The 19,614-nt window shown below is 39.9% G+C and overlaps 1 long non-coding RNA gene across 2 annotated transcripts in view; it reads right to left on the bottom strand.

Annotated features, from left to right (window-relative positions):
* LOC139041255 (uncharacterized) overlaps window positions 1-19,614 on the bottom strand; it is a 47,482-nt gene that overhangs the window by 7,136 nt on the left and 20,732 nt on the right. The window contains exons 1-2 of one of the 2 annotated variants that reach the window (XR_011496071.1): window positions 6,834-7,012; window positions 6,308-6,426 (exon numbers count right to left, since the gene is read on the bottom strand). This is a non-coding gene — a long non-coding RNA (uncharacterized lncRNA). Of the gene's footprint in view, window positions 1-6,307; window positions 6,427-6,833; window positions 7,013-19,614 lie in introns of those variants that run through there. The other variant, XR_011496072.1, reaches the window with a different exon arrangement.

Here is a 19,614-nt window from a genome sequence, read left to right as displayed (position 1 = left end):
GTAGGCTCAGAGTGAAGGGATGGAGGATGATACTCCAAGAAAATGGCATCCAAAAGGAAGTGGATGTAGTGATACCTGTTTCAGACAAAACAGACTTCAAGATCAGAAAGATAACTAGATACAAAGATGGGTATTAGATAATGACAAAAGGGACATTCCACTAAGAAGACATAACATTAATATATATGCACCTAACACAGGAGCAGGAAAGTATATGAACCAACCATTAACAGTCTTAAAGGGAGAAATTGACAGCAACACAATAATAGTAGGGCACCTTAACACCCCACTTACATCAATGAATAGATCATCCAGATAGAAAGTCAACAAGGAAAGAGTGGCCCTAAATGAAGCACTAGAGCAGATAGACTTAGTAGATATATATAGAACTTTCCATCCAAAAGCAGTAGAATATACATTCTTCTCAAGTGCTCAGTCAACATTCTTAAAGATAGACCATGTGTTGGAAAACAAAGCACAACTAAAAAAATTTAAGAAGATTGAAATCACATCAACCATCTTTTCCATCCATGATGGTATGAAACTAGAAATCAACTACAAGAAAAAAACTGGGAAAGTCATAAATATGTGGAGACTAACTAACATGCTTCTGAACAACTATTGGATCAATGAAGAAATCAAAAAATACCTAGAGACAAATGAAAATGGAAATACAAAATACCAAAACTTATGGGATGCATCCAAAGCAGTACTAAGAGGGAAATTTACAGCAATACAGAACTACCTCAAAAAACAAGAACAATTTCAAACAAACAATCTTACACTATACCTAAATAACTAGAAAAAGAAGAGCAAACAAAGCCAAATGTCAGTAGAAGAAAGGGAACAATAAAAATCAGAGCAGAGATAAATGAAATAGAGATTGAAACACAATAGAAAGATCAATGAAACTAAGAGCTGATTCTTTGAGAAGATAATAAAAATGACAAACTCTTGGCAAGATTCACTAAGAAAAAAAGAGAAAATTCAAATAAATAGAATGAAAAACAAAGTAAGAGAAATTACAATGGACACCACAGAAATAAAAAAGATTATAAAAGAATACTTTGAAAAGCTATCCACCAAGCAATTGGATAGTCTAGAAGAAATGGATAAATTCTTAGAATCATACAACCTCCCAAAAATTAATCAAGAATAAATAGAGAACCTGAATAGATCAAGCACAAATAACAAGATTGAAACAGTAATCAAAAACCTCCCAAAAAACAAAAGTTCAGGACCAGATGGCCTCCCCAGTAAATTCTAACATTCAAAGATTTAATACCTATCCTTCTTAAACTATTCCAAAATAGAGAAGCGGACAGAATGCTTCCTAACTCCTTTTATGAGGTCAACATTACCCTGGTACCAAACCAGACAAGAACAACACAAAAAAGGAAAATTACAGGCTGATACCACTGATGAACAATGATGCAGAAATCCTCAACAAAACATTAGCAAATCAGATAAAACTATACATTAAAATGATTATACACTACAATCAAGTGGAATTTATTCCAGGGATGCAAGGATGGTTCAACATCCACAAGTCAATCAATGATTAATTAACAAAATTCATTATTAACAAAATTCATTAACAAAATGAAGAATAAAAATCACATGATCATTTCAACAGATGCAGAGAAAGGATTTGACAAGATTAATATCCATTTATGATTAAAAACTCTGAATAAAATGGGTATAGTAGGAAAGTACCTCAACATATTAAAGGTCATATATGACAAACCCACAGCGAATATCATACTCAATGGTGAAAAAGTGGAAAGTTGTTCCTCTGAGAATAGGAACAGGACAAGGATTGCCACTCTCACCACTTTTAATCAATATGGTGCTGGAAGTTTTAGCCAGAGCAATTAGGCAAGAAAAAGCAATAAAAGGGATTCAAATTGGAAAGGAAGAAGTAAAACTGTCACTATTTGCAGATGACATGATTCTATACATAGAAAACCCTAAAGAATCCACAAAAATCTGTTAGAAATAATCAATGAATACAGTACATTTGAAGAGTACAAAATAAACATACAAAAATCAGTTGCATTTCTATACGCTAACAACAAACTAGCAGAAAGAGAAATCAAGAATACAATCCCATTTACAACTGTAACAAAAAAAAAAATGAAATACCTAGGAATAAATTTAACCAAGGAGGTGAAAGACCTATACACTGAAAACTATAAGACGTTATTGAAAGAAATTGAAGAAGACATAAAGAAATTGAAAGACATTCCATGCTCCTGGATTAGAATAAACGTAGTTAAAATGCTCATATTATCTAAAGCAATCTACAGATTCGATGCAATCCCAATCAGAATCCCAATGACATTCTACACAGAAATAGAACAAAGAATCCTGAAATATACATGGAACAACAAAAGACTCTGAATATACAAAACAATCCTGAGGAAAAATGAACAAATGTGGAGGTATCACACTCCTTGAATTCAAAATATCCTACAAAGTTATAGTCATCAAAACAGTATGGTACTGGCACAAAAACAGACACACAGATCAATGGAACATAATCAATAGTCCAGAAATAATTCCACACATCTGTGGACAGGTAGTCTTCCACAAGGGAGACAAAGAACATACAATGGAGAAAGGAAAGTCTCTTCAATAAATCGTGTTGGGAAAACTGGAGAGCCACATGCAAAAAAATGAAAGTAGGCTGTTATCTTACACCATACACAAAAATTAACTCAAAATGGATTAAAGACTTGAATGTAAGACCTGAAACCATAAAACTTCTAGATGAAAATATAGGCAATGCACTCTCTGACATTAGTTTTAACAGCAACTTTCTGAATACCATATCTACTCAGGCAAGGGAACCAAGAGGAAAAATAAATAAATGAGACTACATCAGACTAAAAAGCTTCTGCAAGGCAAAGAAAACCATCAACAAAATGAGAAAACAATCCACCAACTCTGAGAATATATTTGCAAATCATATATCTGACAAAGGGGGTTGATTTCCAAAATATATAAAGAACCCGTGCAACTCAACAACAAAACGGTGAACAACCTGATCAAAAAAAATGGGCAGAGGATATGAGCAGACATTTTTCCAAAGAACATATACAGAGGGCCAACAGGCACATGAAAAGATGTTCAACATCACTAATTGCTAGGGAAATGCAAATCAAAACTACAATGAGATATCTCACACCCATCAGAATGGCTATAATTAACAAGACAAGAAAAGACAAGTGCTGGAGATGACATGGAGAAAAGGCAACCCTTGTACAATGCTGGTGGGAATGTAAACTGGTGCAGGTGCTATGGAAAACAGTATGGAATTTTCTCAAAAATACAAATGATTCAGCTACTCACTACTGGGGGTATTTATCCAAAGAACATGAAATCAATAATCCAAAAAGATATATGCACCACTATGTTCACTGCAGCATTATTCACAATAGCCAAGATGTGGAAGCAACTCAAGCGCCCATCAATGGATGCATGGATAAAGAAGATGTGGTGTATATATATATGATGGAATCCTATGCAGCCATAAAAAGGGACAACATCATCTCATTCGCAACAACATGGATGAACCTTGAGGGTATTATGCTAAGTAAAATGTCAGCCAGAGAAAGACAAATACTGTATGATTTCATTCATATGTGGAAGATCAACAAGCGAACACATAGATAAGGAGAACAGAATAGCAGTTACCAGAGGACAAGGGAGTAGAGGGAGGGTGAAAAGGGGTAAAGGGACAAATATACATGGTGATGGATAAAAACTGGACTCTCGGTGATGCAACAGGGCAATCTATGCAGAAACTGAAATACAATAATGTACACCTGAAATATACACAATGTCATAAGAGAATATGACCTCAATAAAATAATTTTTTTAAATAATAAATAAATTAAATGGACAATGAACTTAAATATACATTTCTGTAAAAAAGATATACAAACGGCCGATAAACACCTGAAAAGATACCTAATTTAACGTCGTTAGTCGTTAAGGAATTGCAAATCAAAACCACAATGAGCTACTACTTCACATCCAGCAGGATAACTCTAATCCAAAAAAAAAGCAGAAAATAATAATTGTTGGTGCGAATGTGGAGAAACAAGAATCCTCATACACTGATAAGGGGAATGTAGAATGGTGCAGCTACTGTGGGAAACGGTTTGTCAATTTCTCACAAAGTTGAATTTAGAGTTACCACTGGGCTCAACAATTTCACTCTTAGATATATACCCAAGAGAACTGAAAGCGTATGTTTACACAATAACTTGTACACCAAGTTCATGTTAACATTATTCATATTATAAGGAAGAAGTGGAAGCAACCCAAATGTCCACTGATTGATGAATGGATAAACAAAATGTGGTATACTTATACAATGGAATATTATTCAGCCATAACATGGAATTAAATTTTGATGCATATTACATCATGAATGAACCTTGAAAACATTATACTAGGTGAAAGAAGCCAGATATAAAAAGCCACATATTTATGATTCCATATATTTGAAAGACCTAGAATGGGCAAATTCACAGAAACAGAATGAAGAGCAGTGTTCGCCAGGGCACGAGGGAGAGAGAAATGAGGAAGGACTGCTTAATGGGTCTGTGGTTTCTTATTGGAGTGATGAAAATATTGTAGAATTAGATAGTTGGGATGGTATCACAACATTGTGAGTGTTTTAAAAAGCATTGAACTTTATACTTAAAAATCATTAAAGTGGTGATTGGTTAAAATGGTTATGTGAATTTTAACTATTTTTTTAAAAAAGCAATAGTCATACAAGACATTCTCCCTTCCCGTTCACATCTCTTTAATTCTGACACTTACTTTCATGGAACATGACCGTGGGAGAAGAGACTAAGTCTTACACATTGTGATATGTCTCCTTTCCCATCAAGAACTAAATTTCTTTCTTATTACTTGCTAAGAAATCCAGAAGAAGGCATAAACTTGACAGGAAATCACATCTCAGCCTCTTGTCAATGTTTAAACAATTTCCTTGCTAATGAAACTAGAGGTCAAGTGTCCACAGGGTCAACAGCAGCCCAAGTGAGTGTCTGTGCCTCAATCCCCTACCCTTTCTCATAAATATTTCTTGACTCTTTGTTGTTTGAATAAATGACTACAAGGCAAATGCTCCTGAAAGGTTGCTGATCAAAGTGCGCTTTATTGTTACAGACATAATTAAGTAATGCTTCTATGTATCCTTTCTTTGGGGAGATGGAACACAAAAGATACTAGAATCTCAAACAACTTAGTCAGAAAGGCATCCAATTACTAATACTTTTTAATTATCACGGCTAGCTGCTCTGCAGTCACATCTGCAAGGTTTAGCTGTATTTACAGAAATTAAACCGCAAATCAAGTTGTGAAACTCTCCCCTCTTATGAGTTGTCCAAAGACTATTAAACAAAATAGAATTTAAAAACAGCATGGAGTTATAAATAGCCTGCTGTTTGGTATAGCTTGTCAATCTGTTACCACTTACGCATATTCTCTAACAGCTCTCTAATTAGCACTCACTTTTGATACTACTGCTCCTAAAATGTTTACGTTGGAAGTTACAAATTACTGTCTAATTATACTGGCTACTTTGTTTTGCATAAAGTTTTAAAAAATCCCATTCGTGCTATAAAAAAAGTGTGCTGTCATCACTTTTTCTATAGAATGACTAATAAAGTTTGCCAGTTTTAAGCTGGATATCAGCAATGAGCAACTTTAATTAAATTTGGCAGTGTAAGAATTCAAGACTTTACTTCCTTTAGGAGCGAACCCCTTGCAAGCATGAAACGTTTGCATAAATGAAGTCAAAAGATATAATGCCAGTAGAGTGGCAAACTCAGCATTTGACTCGCAAATTCCAGGAAAAACTTTTCTTTCGAAAGTTTCCAGCTTCCCAAAGGTTGCTGTGCGCAAGGAACTTGAAACATTTGTGCTTCTACAAACCCAGTCTGGGAGAACCTTGGAAATCAGTGCTGCGAGGGGTCAAAGCAAGAGAAAAACTACTGTTTTGGCAGAAAAATATCAGGGCGATGATCTTAATAAAACTGAACTTTGCCAGATCCATTTAAGTTCTTCACATTCTGTGAAGTCTCCCTGCTGTGAAACGAGCCAAACCATTCATCAAAACCAATCATCCTGTCACTGGGAACTCTTTATCCAGAGTCTCCTGGTGGTTACACTGATGTAAATTGTATCATTTGTTCAAAATATTCCTGCTTCTACTACCAGGGAGAGGGGATTCCAGAAGGACTGTAATCTCACTCCACTGACACCAGGGGGCGTTGTGACTTACTTTGACCAATGATGTGCGAGTGAGTGCTTCTGAACAGAGATTTGAGGGCCATCATGTTGTCCATCACAGCTCATGAAGCCAGCATGTATCAGATAAAGGCTGCTCCTTCTGCCTTGGTCCTGGAACGCAGATAACCTGGATGAGCCACAGCCAACCCATGATGGGCATGAATTTACAATGAACGGAACATGTAGCGGCCATTTGGTACTGCAGCATCACTCAGCCTATGCTGATTGCTACATACACTTAACTGCCATGTGCTATTTCAGTATTTAGTAAATATCCAATAAATATTGAAAAAAATGAATGAACTAATGGATGAAGGGAATAAAAACTGCAAAAATTGTTGTTATTATTATTATTATTAAGATTAAATCTGCATATTCAAATGCAAGTTGTCTGTGTTAAGAGGAAATTGTGTTACACTGTATTGAGACCAGCTTTATTTTCTAGGCACAAGGCCCACACCTCTCCATTTTACCCAAAAAGTCAGACGTGATCAACACACCACATGTTCTCTGATTACCAGGAAGTGTAGACCATGTGAGAGGCCAGCTTTCCTTCAGAACCTGATCAGTAGGGGCAGGCCTTCCTCATCACTGCGTTCCTGCCCATGCAACGTATCTCTAACACAACAGCACTGGTCCATCCCTTCAGTGTGTTTCACAAGCTCTTTTATGATGGAGACAGGGTCAAGTGGCAGCTCCAACGCATCTGCACAAGGGACATTTGGATTTGGAAAATAATCAGGGCACGACACAGGGTGAGCTGCCTTCCACATAAGCAATCTCCTGGCTAAGCCTCAACACACAGGATTTTGGATTGGCTTGTACGCTAATTATCAGCTGTTCTTGTCGGTATATAAATTATCAACACTCCATATAAAACCCCAGATTGAACTGCCCATAGTGATCCCCATTACGTGTCATACACTGTGGAAATTATTCTTCCTGGTCTGTAAGTGCTGGCCACCATAGCTTTCTGGTAGAGTTCTACTGGAAGATTATCTTCAGAACTGATACTGTTTCACATACTCCAAGTCCTCCACACAGCCATAATGAAGACCCACTTCTTGTGAAACCAAAAGCCCTGAGCAAAGCGAAGCATTTGTGGAACTGCTTTTCTGGTGGGAACAGTGTCACTTGGCACTCCCTGCCGCACTGGGCCTGGAACATTGTAAAAATGGAATTCCTTCTCGCTGGTGGCAGAACGGACTGAGACTGCTGCTCCCTGCCATTCCCCCCAAACAGCTTTCAACATTTCACAAGCTGAGTTTGAGACGCCCATAAAATATTTGAACAGCCAAATTACCCCTTGGGAAGAAAGGAAACTTCCCCTTCTCCTGTACAATGAGCTCCTGCGATGTTCCAGGCCTATGTCTGCTTTGCTCCTTGCTCAAGCTGGGTAAGAGTTAAGAGGCACATAAAAACCTTCATACTAGAGTACTCAGTGTGGTGGTAGAGAAATCACAGCGTGCTGTGGGAGTAAAAAGAGCAGCTCTCAGCCTTGTCCATAGGGCGGGGTCAGGAAAGAAAGATCTCCTTGAGGAGGGAATACTAAGCTGAGGCAAAAAAGATGCCAACAAGGCAGCCAGGTAAAGGGTGAGGAGAAAGGAAGCTCCCAGCAGGAGACACGGCAAGTGCAAAGGCCTGCAGGGGAGGGTGAACATGGCGCCAGGAGAAACTGGAAAAGACTGACTGTCAGAGTCCAGAGTCCAGAGAGAGAAACGTGGGAGATGAGGCTGGAGAGCTTCAGTCAGTCAAAAAGATCTTTGACCAAGTGTTTGGAACTTTGGGCTTTATCATGAGTCAATAGGAAATCAGATTTACATGTTAGTAAATGTGCAAATTTGGCTACAGTGTAGTTTAGCAACAGTGGGTATGGGAAGTCCCGTTAGGATGCTGTATTTAGTTATCTACTGCTATTTAACAAATTATTCCAAAACTTAGGGGTTTAAAACAACACTTATTATCTCGCAATTGCTGTGAATCAAGAATCTGGGTACAACTTAACTGGATATTTAGGTTCACAGTTGCTTCCAAAGCTGCAATCAAAATGCCATCCAGGATTGCAGTCATCTCAAGGCTCAGCTGGAAAAGGACTTTCTTCTAAGTTCAGTCATGGTGGTTTGCAGCTGTTAGACTGAGGGCCTCGATATCTCACTGTCTGCTGATCAGAAGCCCACAGGGAGACTCACAACATAGCCGTATGCCTCATCACAGCCAGCAAGTGCGACGAGCCAGAGAGAGAGCAGGCAAGCAAAGCTGAGGTCGCAGTCTTTGATAATCTAGTCTCAGAAGTGGCGTCCCATCACTTTTGCCATATTCCTCTCACTAGAAACAAGTCACTACACCCAAACCCACTCTCAAGGGGAAGATATTACACAGGGTCATGAACACCAGGACACCGGGATCAAAGGGAGCCATCTTAGATTCTACCTGCCACAAAAGCTGTTGCAATGATTCACGTTTGAGATGCTGGTAGACGTAGTAGAAACGAAGAAAAGTAGACAGATGCAATGACTATTTAGACAGTAGAATCAACAGGATTTAGGCATTGCAGTGAGGAAGAGGTAGAAGGCAAGAATGACTCTCAGGTTCTGGCTTCAGCAAAGGGGAGAATGATGATGCTACTTGCTGAAATGTAAACACTTAAGGAGAAATTAGATTTCTAGGCAGAAATTTTATGAGTTTTGTTTTGTACATGTTGAGCTTGAAGTGCGTGTGAAACATCAGAGCAGAGTTGTCCTTCCAGGTCTGATCTGGAACAAGAGATTTTTGGGTCCTCCCTCAGAGGCCCAACTTCTGGTGAGTTTTTTATGAACACGTATATTAAATTGGATTCTACCCACCTGTTAATCTGGTTATGCGAAGCCATGGATGGATGGCCCTTCTGGTCCGAATATGGAAAGAAGACCCTAGTAGTCACTACTCTAACTGAATAATTATCCTTCAGGAAAAATATAGACTAGTCCAGCAAAAGCCTTCTCTAGTTGCAGTATATTGAGACTGTACAAATCCTTCTATCTTCACATTGGATATAAAACAGAGTCGTCCAGCTGGTGATCAAGTCAAATTTTAAGTTGTAAAGAATCATCAGGCACCTGAAATGCAAAGGACTTGAAAGACAAAACTTCCATTTTCTGACGTCTCTAGGTAGTGGGAGGGAACAGAGGGGCCTCAGTGGATCAGAGATGCAGAAGCAGAGGCGTCTCCCTGCAGAGATCCACAGACACCCCGTGAGGCAAATCAATTTGGGGGTGAGAAGTCTGATGCTCATTAAGAAAATGCAAGCACATGGTGGGAATCAGTGAACTGTTTTAGTTTCCTTGTTCAATAACATCTCTTTATTATAGCCTTCCCTGAAACACGAGATAGCTCTGAAACTTTATTGTGTGCAAAGACAAAAGATGGCAAAGCTTTTCAGAAAAGTCTCATGAGAAAACAGGTAGAATTATCTTGATCACATAAATTAGACCCAAAAAATCCAGGTCTTACTCAAATTGATGATGAAAAAGGAAGGGGAATACAGTACTGAAAACAAATGTTCCTGTGTATTACTCCACTGGCTTATACATGGACCGAGATCCTGAGGTCCATCAGTGTTCAAGATGGTAACCGGAGAGGCAGGTTCTTTGACCGCACTGCTGCTTTTCAGGAGTGCTAGAAAGCAAGCCACGTCCTTGTATTCCACTCAGTAATACCAAGTCAACCACTTCCTTTTGTTTTTGCATTTCAAGGATGCCTACAAATCTTTGCTAAGGAGAATTCTGGCAAAACTGCCAACAAAGACACAACAGAAAATTACGATAATTAGTTCAATTAGTTAGTTAGGGAAAATCAGTTAGTAATGATGGAGTAACTACTAACTAACCCAGAATTTTGCTAAGTGCAATTATAAATCACAAGAAGCTATCATATGTGCTGAATGTCTCCTTGAATATATAAGAACCAGGTATTCTATAAATAATAGTACTATATTAATTATCATTAATAATTAGCTGATTTATAATTAATCTAATTAGCCCGCTGGTTATTAATAAATGTTAAATATTTATTGCATACTTACTATGTGCCAGGCATGGCTCTAAGCAGTTTATGTTGAACCTCACAGCCACCTCATGAGGTGGGTACTTTGTGCACGAGGAAGCAGATGCACCAAGGGATGAAGCAGCTTTCCCAAGGTCACTCAGCAGGGAGATGGTGAATTTACTATGAGATGCGGAGTCTCTGAATTCAGAGCGCTGCATTATGACCTTTAAGTTCATCACAAAACTCAGGCTATACAATTGCCCTAGGAGGCAGGCACTCGAATCAGGCCATTTTATAAATGCGAGACTGATACTCAGAGAGAAGATATAACTTTATACTGCATGAAGGCCAAGATATTTGCTCTCCAATAAAAAGATATACATTCTGTATAAGGAGGATTCCACACATTCCACACACCTCAGCAGGACAGAATTAGTGAGACACAGGAAAGCCGAAGTCACTCCACATGAAGAAGAACTCCACCACCACCAAAGCCTCCTAGAAAGGTCACAGCAGTGCGAGGGCCCCTTCACTGATACATCAGGTCAAGGCTGACGGGGCTGATGAAGAGGGGATTTTTGCATCAGGAAAAGGTTCTACCACTGACCTCTGAGGTCCTCTCCAACCTCAGGATGCTATGATTCACATGACTAAAGCACCGGTTCCTTTCATTCCTGGGAACCTTGTTCTTTGTATTCTGCACTCCTTACCATAAAATCGAGAAACAATGCAGGCTGGCAGCATAAAACTAATTTTGTTTTTTTTTCTTTTTTTTCTATTTTTTCTATTTATAGAAACATAATTAGAGATCAGGTTAGGTGATCTGAAAAATATAAGAAACTAACTTCAGTGTTTGACTCTCCAAGGAATAAGACCAGTCTTAATATTAGTTGGAGTCATTTTCTAATTTAGCAGGGACATTTCATTTTTCAACTGCCAGTGAGGTGATTGGTGTGGCAGAGACAGACAGATCGAGCTGTGAGCAGCATGGATGGATGGTCCAGTGGGGACTGCATATGCTTGCCTTGGGTATTAGGTTTCGTACTTTCTATAGACGCATTCCTTTAAAGAGTTTTGCAAATTTGATGCAAGGTTAGAAACCTGCCTCACTGCTTCTGACAAACAATGCAAACATCCCAAGTGCTGTCAGCCTGTTCAGCCCTATGACACGAGCATACTATTCTTCGAGCATCATGCTTCTTTCTTTGTCAAGAACAAGCTTCTTTTGTCTGCAAAACTCATGGAGAGGATTATTTCCAGCAAAGGACAAAAGCAGAGAATAAGAGTAGTGGCCAATTTGCGTGTGTTCAGCTCAGAGTCTCCCTCTGTTACCCTACACAGGCTGAAATCAATCCTTCCAGATATGTGGGCCCAGGAGAAATAACAGTGGACTCTAGAGAAATACGTAGTTGTCAGAAAAAATAGAAGCCAGTAGATGGAAATTCTCTTATCTTCCATCTACCAAATCTCTAAACTTTGCTGCATCGGTACCTCTCCTCTTTCTCTCCCCTTGCAGTTGAGGAAGAAGTCCTTTCCCACATATGTGGAAGCCTCCTTCCCCTGCTTGTGCTGTGAACCTCAACCCTTCCATCCGTCTAAGGAACCCCACTGACTCTGTTGTTCTCTGCCCCTCCTGTAACTTCATCACCCCCTTATTCTTCAGATACATCCCATAAACATTCAAAAATGTTCTACTCTCTCCCATCTTTAAAAAAGTAAACTATTTACACCCCACATGCCTCTTTAGCATGTCTTATTCCTGTCTTATTCCTCTCCTCCTCGTTATAGTCAGTCTTCAAAAGAATTTGAGTTGTCTGTATACACTGTCGCCACATCTTCTCACTTCCATTTGTTCTCTCTTAGATCCACTCTAAGCTGGCCTCATCATCATGACTCCACCAAAAGTGCTCTCACCAAAGGTACTAGGGGCCTCCATGTTTCTAAATCCAATGGCTACATTTTAATCCCCACTTCACATAGCCTTTTGGGAGGATGTGTCATTTCTCTTGAAATGTCCTCTGGTTTCTGTGACTGCATGCTCTGCTGGCTTTCCTATATCTCTCAATCCCTGTCTCTTGGGTGTACCACCTCCTCCACTCAGTTTCACATATCAAAGTTCCTCAGGGTTTAGCCCTAACTGTTCGCCTCTTCAAATTTCTTCCTAGGGATTTCTCTCATTCTCAAGGCATCAAACACAATCCATCTGCAGAATCATGTCTGTCTTGTTCAGCAGAATTTCTCAATGCCCAGGACAGTACCTCACACATGTAGTCTCTCCATTATCTTTGCTTTATTAATTGACTTGAAGCCAGAAATTCCAGGTTAATCATGGAGAAAGGCACAGCAAGTGACAGGGAGTTAAACACAAGGGTTAAAAGTGACTTTGAAGTCAGATCTTGGTTCATAGCCCAGGTCTTCTTCTTACTAGCTTTGTGATTTTGGACAAATTACTTATGCTTTCCCCTTATTTCTAAAATAGGGTTCAGACTAGATTGGGTGTATTCAGGGTGGTCTGGCCGTTAACCATATGACTTCACTCCTATGTGGAAGATAAACAAACAAACACAGGGTTATAGAGAACAGATTGGTGGTTACCAGAAGGGAAGGGGATGAGGGGAGGGCAAAAGGGGTAAAGGGATACATATGTATGGTGATTGATGGCAACTAGACTTTTGGTGGTGAACACGAGGCAGTCTACACAGAAGTCAAAATATAATGACATACACCTCAAATTTATATAATGTTATAAACCAATGTGACCTCAATAAAAAATTAGCATGCTAAATAAATAAATAATAGAATAAAATAAGGTTAAATATGGTATCTATGTTGGATTTCTCTGAGAATTAAATGTACACTAGAGTTAAAATTTCATAAGGTCAGATATTTTCACCTATTCTGTTCAGTGAATAATCCATTTCACCTAGAGTCCAGCTATGCTCAGTAAACTCTTCCTGCACACCAAATGCAGCCCACCACCTGTCCATATGGCCCAAGAGCTAAGAAGGGTCTTTACATTCTTTAAATATTTGAGGAAAAGGAACAAGAATATGTGATAGAGACAGTATGTGGCTTACAAAGTGTAAATTATTTACTATCTCATTACAGAAAAAATTTTCTGACCCCTAGAATAATGCCTGACACAGATTAGGTGTCCAAAATAAACTTTTATTAAATGACTAAATGAATGAGTGAAAGTATGCACGCATCTAAAGTGCCGAGAGGCTAATGCGTACTGAGTGCTACGTGAAGCACTGTGCTGCCATCGTCATCACTGTCTTGTGTGTGAAACCTCTCTAACAGAAGGCAATGTCAGGGCTCCCACCACCCGTCAAAATAACCTGCTGAAAAATGAAGCATTCAAAATGCCCCCATTTATCTACCATCACACTCTTCATTTGATGATGCTTTATTAAATTGAAAAGTTGTTTTAATAATTTTATATCTATTATGAATGATTTATTCCATTGCTAGTGATGCCGGCATTGTGATCCCCTCACCCTTAAGGACAGTGTTTTCTAAGAACTGACAGTCTTCTGATGAGTTTTTCTAGGCAAAAAAACCATATTTACTGCAAGGACACACATTGTTTTGATACACAACATCCGTACAACAGACAGTCTCCCTTCTTTGGGTAATTCTGCCATTTCTTATAGGAAATCACCCCTCACTACTCTCAGTCCATGAACATCAGGCAGAATTGACATCCCCTTGGCTGAGGAGAGGGCATGACACACAGGACTGACCAGCCAATGCATCACAGTCCCCTGGCCATGGCAGGTAATTAAAGGACAGGTGCATGGCCCAGCCAGAACTCTCTTTTTCACCAGCTTTTAACCCGAAACATTAAGGAGTTTGAACCACTAGCAGCCATCTTGCTCTTAGTAGAGTTTGATCTTGCAGCCAAAACAGAAAAGAATAGCCAAGAAATGGAGAGAAACTGAGCTCAGCGACATCTTTCTGAGCCTCTCTCTCAAGAGCTCACTTGACTAGTCTGTTTGGTCACCACGTGGCTTAATAAATCCCCTCTTCCCTGCAAGCCGGATTGAGTTAGAGCTGTTTGGTTTAGAATGAATGGAAAATCGAACTGACACACTTGTCTAGGTCATTCCTTTTCATTCTATGCTTTAAACTAGCTACCTAAGGAAGTGAAATTGTGCCTTTAGATGAAACACTATCAAGAAGCAGTCATTCACTCCAGAAACACGTCATAGAAGCCACTGCATCAGAGATTACAAGCCTGCAAGAGGCCACTATAGGATCTTTAGAGACAGAGTTCCAGAATTTGAAAGACAGATGTGACTTTAGAGAAGACTATATATTAAGGGGGTCACAAATCCAAAAACATACAGAGCCAGAAAGAGAACGTAACTGAGTAGAGGCCAGGAGTGAGAATAGAAATAGCACAAGGACAATGAAAAATGGCCAACATCACTCAGCTGCAGGGACCAGGAGCAGGAAAGAGTGGTGGCCCCCATCTGCACTGGAGGCACCCCCTGCATAAGCAGCCTCCACTTGGCGTCAGTTGACCATTGCATGTGGGAACTAAGGTTCAAGATGCAAGAGTTTAGGTGAAATTTTTCTGTCTTTAAATGATGTCAAATAAATTGCTTTCTTAAAAACTGTGTGACTCAAATATAATATATATTGAGGCCACACTCAGCCCATAAGTTGCCAGAATATCCATTGTGCAGGTGCGGGGGGTGGTCGCAGGGAGTAAACTAAACCCCACAATGGGCAATGTCTTACCCAGTGCCACCAACCTGCTGGCAAGAGGCAAAGACCAGACTCAAATTCCGCTCTCCTGATCTGTGCCCCAACGCTGAACAGACCAAAGATCACACTGTAATAGAGTAATCCTTCATACCTGGACAGCAACGCCGATTTGTATAGCATTCTCCCATAAGGTGAGACTTAATCCTTAGAATAACTCCCTGGAATGTAGATACTATTCCTACTTCTACTTTACAGAGAAGCAAACTGACGTTCCTGTTGCTTGAGTAATTTTCCTGAAGTTGAGTACAAAAGGCAGAACTCATGTACTGCCAGGACTTAACTCATCCTCTTTCCTTCTAACCATAACCTCCTTTTCTTCCTTGGTCTCAGATCTCAGCAAAAGGTAGCACCAGTCCCCCTCCCAGCTCTCAAGCCACACACACACATATACTCACACACACACACATATACACACACACACACACACACATATATACATACACACACACACACTCACACACACACATGCACTCACACTCACCTCACACACCACACATACTCACACACACACACCACATACACACACTCACACACACACTCACACACACACCACACACACACACACACAGACAGCTGATTCTGCTCTAAATTTCTCTCTGATCTCTCTTTTTTTCCTCCACCTCCACTGCCAGTTGTCATCACCTCTCACCTGGATCAGGATCCAGACAAAAAGAGCCAAAGTGAGCTTCCTAAAATGCTATCCCCTCCTTGGCTTGTACTATCTTGCCCTTCTTTCACAGCACTTACACTGTGTTGTAATTGTCTTTTTTTATTGAAGTAACGTTGGTTTATAACATCATGCAGATTTCAGGTGTCCATCATTATAATTTGACTTCTGTATTCATTACCTCATTTTCACCACCAGAAGTCTTGTTTCCATCCATCATCAAACAACTGTCCCCCTTTATCCGTTTTACCTTCCCCACCTCTCCTCCCCTCTGGTAATTACTAATCAGTTCTCGGTACCTATGTGTTTATTTGTGTGTTGTGCTGTTGTTCTAACAGTTTTTGCACATAGCTCTCTCTCTCCCCCACTCAACTGAGAAGTCTTACAAAGAAGGGATTTGCCACTGTATTCCTAGGACCGAGTACCTGGCTCAGAGTAGATGCTCAGCGGATGAGGAGGAAAAGAGAAGGGAGGAAATGTGGAGGAAGAGAAAGAAGAGATAAAGCTTCCAGATTCTTAGGGGAAGTGAGTTCAGAGATCACCTAGTTTCACCCTAATATTTCACAGATGAAGAACCAAGGCCTAAAGATGAAAGTACTCTTTTAAAGTCTAAACAGGCTATTACTGGGGGAAACAATATCAAGTTTAGGTCTTCTCAAGCCCATTCCATGCACTGTTAAAAAATCATGCATCTGAATGAATGCTTCAACTTTTTAGAAGGTTGGGCATAATTTCCTGCTATTTCCAAAAAAAGCCATTGCAAATTAAGAGCATCTGATGCTAATTTCAAAGGCCTTAGTACTACCCTGGGTAAAAATGATGTTAGCCTTAAGAGAAAAGTTGGACACTCAGTAAACACTTGCTAATTTGCCTCTGATTTCAAAACAAGTCATACAGTATTAATCCAAGTAAGCTGGTATCTGTTCACAGACCAACGGGCATGAATGACCTTGGTCTCTTCAAGCTGCCCTTCCTAGGGGTTAAAACCTCTAATTAACTTTTAGCTGATCATTGTTTATCCAGGAAAAATGCAGAAGTATTCCCTTTATGTCCCTTAAGCCATTCAGTTTAGGGAAACATCTAAAACCAAATCTTTGCTGTCCTGAGATGTCCATGTCCAGAGAGGGATTTATTTTCACTATGAAACATGGCATGCCATTTGGTCCTAATTCTCTGTCACTATAACATTTTAGATGAGCTGTTACCGAATATTTTTGTTGCAAATGGTTATATAATAGCAACATTGGAGCCTGGTGCATAATCAGTCATGAAAAATTGTGTCCAGCTCATGAAATAAAAATCAGCAATCCTTGGAATTGTGGCCAGACACTTTTATTAGCTTCCTTGAAATTTGGAGGCTAGGAATCTGCTCTAAGAGTTAATGAAAAGGCAGGGAGGCAAAAAGGACAATTTCTTCTCTCTTAGAGGTACTCTGGCTCTTCTCCACCTCTTGGAATATGCAGTGGTGCTTTTCCAAAAAATACAACGACAGGAATCCAAGGATGGCAGGCTAGGTTTGCACACAGATGAAGGAAGGCTCTCCTTGGGGTACATCCACATTGTTATTTAATTCTCTCAGACGCAATTAGTTACCTGTTGTTTTCACTCTGCATATTGCCAAAAGAAAATGAGTTTATATGTGGCAAAAGCCTAAGGGGAGAAAAAAGTACAAGTTTCCAACTTAGGGCCCTGGCTTCAAGTCTTGGCTCTCTCTCTGACTGGCAAGTTATTCAATCTCATCAGTTTTAAAAGATCCAATAAGGGTTGGCCCATGGCCAAGTGGTTGAGTTTGCACACTCTGCTTTGGCAGCCCAGGGTTTCACCAGTTCAGATCCTGGGTGCAGACATGGCACCACTTATCAAGCTGTGTTGAGATGGCATCCCACATGCCACAACTAGAAGTACCTACAACTACAATATACAACTATGTACCGGGGGGCTTTGGAGAGAAGAAGAGGAAAAAAAAAGATTGGCAACAGATGTTAGCTCAAGGCTAATCTTAGAAAAAAAAGAAGACCCAATAAACTGCATATGTAAAGCTTTTGTTCAAATAAACCTGACCAAGACAAACCTCTACTAAATGCATCTGTCCTTAAGAAATCTTATCACAGTTGTCATTTTACGGGTTTTTCTGGGTTAATATTTAATTAATCTCTGTATCCATAGGAGATATTGTCAATGCCACACCCATTTCCCTCCAACACTATCATTTTAGGAGGCTCATCCAGTTTCTGTATCTCTGGTCCTGAGAGATTTTCTTGGAACCCTGGAAGGCTATTGTCCAGTGGGCTGAAGTACCAAGGAGTTAACAGCTTGTGGCAGCAGCACTCAAATCATGATCCTCTGGAGTTGGCATAGAAATACCATAACTCCCTTTCCCCTTGGGAGGGACAATTCTGAGGTGTGTATTTTACATGTTTCCTCAGTCTCCCATGGGTTTAAGCTTCAGTCGGTCACTGTGGTATCTGGCATAAACAGGACACCCTTTGCTGACTGCTTTCCCTTGCCTGTATCACTTTCCCCGTCTCACCTATTTCCTGTACCTCCCAAATAAACTACTGGCACTGGAATCTTTGTCTCAGGATCTGCTTCTGAGGCAGCCCAGACTAAGATAATCTCCTTCCTAAGACTGTAAGCCTATGATGACTATAGATGACTTATTTGTCGCTGCGTCTGGTAATAGATGCTCAGTCATTAAGTGAGGAAAAAAGAGGAAAACATTTATTATCATTTTGTTGGTGTTGTCATTCTGCATAAAACACACAGCCCACCCTCCACTGAGAAGATTCAGCAACATATCTGATTCTTGGAACAAAATCAGGTTCTGGGACCCCTGTATTTCACTTCAGGAAAATGAGGAAAGATTTGGGATTTGGGATCTCTGAGGAAAGGCTGCCAGGTGAGAGGTAATGCCTGCCCTGTTCTTCTGTCTGAGTCATGGTTCCAAAGGCAGAGACTACTAGCTCTTCAGTGTGAAAATCTCCAAGACTGTCAGCTCTGTGATGGACATTTAACAAGACTTCAGAAAGTATTGACCTTAGCCAGCACAGTCTCAAGGAGCTAATTCAGCATTAAAGCCAAGTCGACAAGCCACTTGTATAATTGAGGCTGAAAGCGGGAGAAGTGGGAGATAGAGTTTGTGGCATAAAGGACGGGTATGTCACCTCTGGAAAAAATACGAGTCACGTCAGCATGTCACCTCCCACTGCTGGCTACACGGAGATTTTAATGAAACAGTCTTGGGATTAATCTGCACTAAAGGCCTTCCTCACCCAGCTCCAGACAGAGGGTAATTTATAGCTTTAAGAGATGTCATCAGGTTTAATAGGCTTCAAATCTCACCTGAAAATCACTGACTCCTTACAGGGTCCAGTTTTTCAGTACAGCTCTTACATGCCTACCCATTTCACCTCATTCAGGAATGGGAATGGAGAGCAAAAGAGTCAAAACAGCCTCAAGCTTAGGGCCTGGAGAGGACCTTACTAGCCAGGGAATCACAGAGTCAAATGCCTATCGTAGCCAGCAGGGAGCATGAGGGAATCAAGTGGCTGGTCAGGCTCCCTCAGGGAAAGAGAGGACCTGTAGGAGCAATGACTTTTCAATCACAAGTAATTGTTGCCAGGCAGGAATTCTGATCCATTGTGGCCAGATAGGTTTTTCAAGAGAAGATGTATATTGATGTTTATAAGTGAAAATGTCCCTGTTCTTAAATATTGATAATAAATTTAATATTTAAAAAGTAATAAAACCAAATAATAATATTAATAAAATCACTATACAGGTAAGAAAGATAGCCAGCAGGTACTCACCAGCTTTGCTGCAGGGTTTGTGAA

This window comes from Equus asinus, chromosome 20 (genome assembly GCF_041296235.1).
Source record: "Equus asinus isolate D_3611 breed Donkey chromosome 20, EquAss-T2T_v2, whole genome shotgun sequence".
Classification (NCBI taxonomy): Eukaryota; Metazoa; Chordata; class Mammalia; order Perissodactyla; family Equidae; genus Equus; species Equus asinus.
Note: the sequence above shows the minus strand (reverse complement) of the source record. Positions and strands in the feature narration are given on the sequence as shown.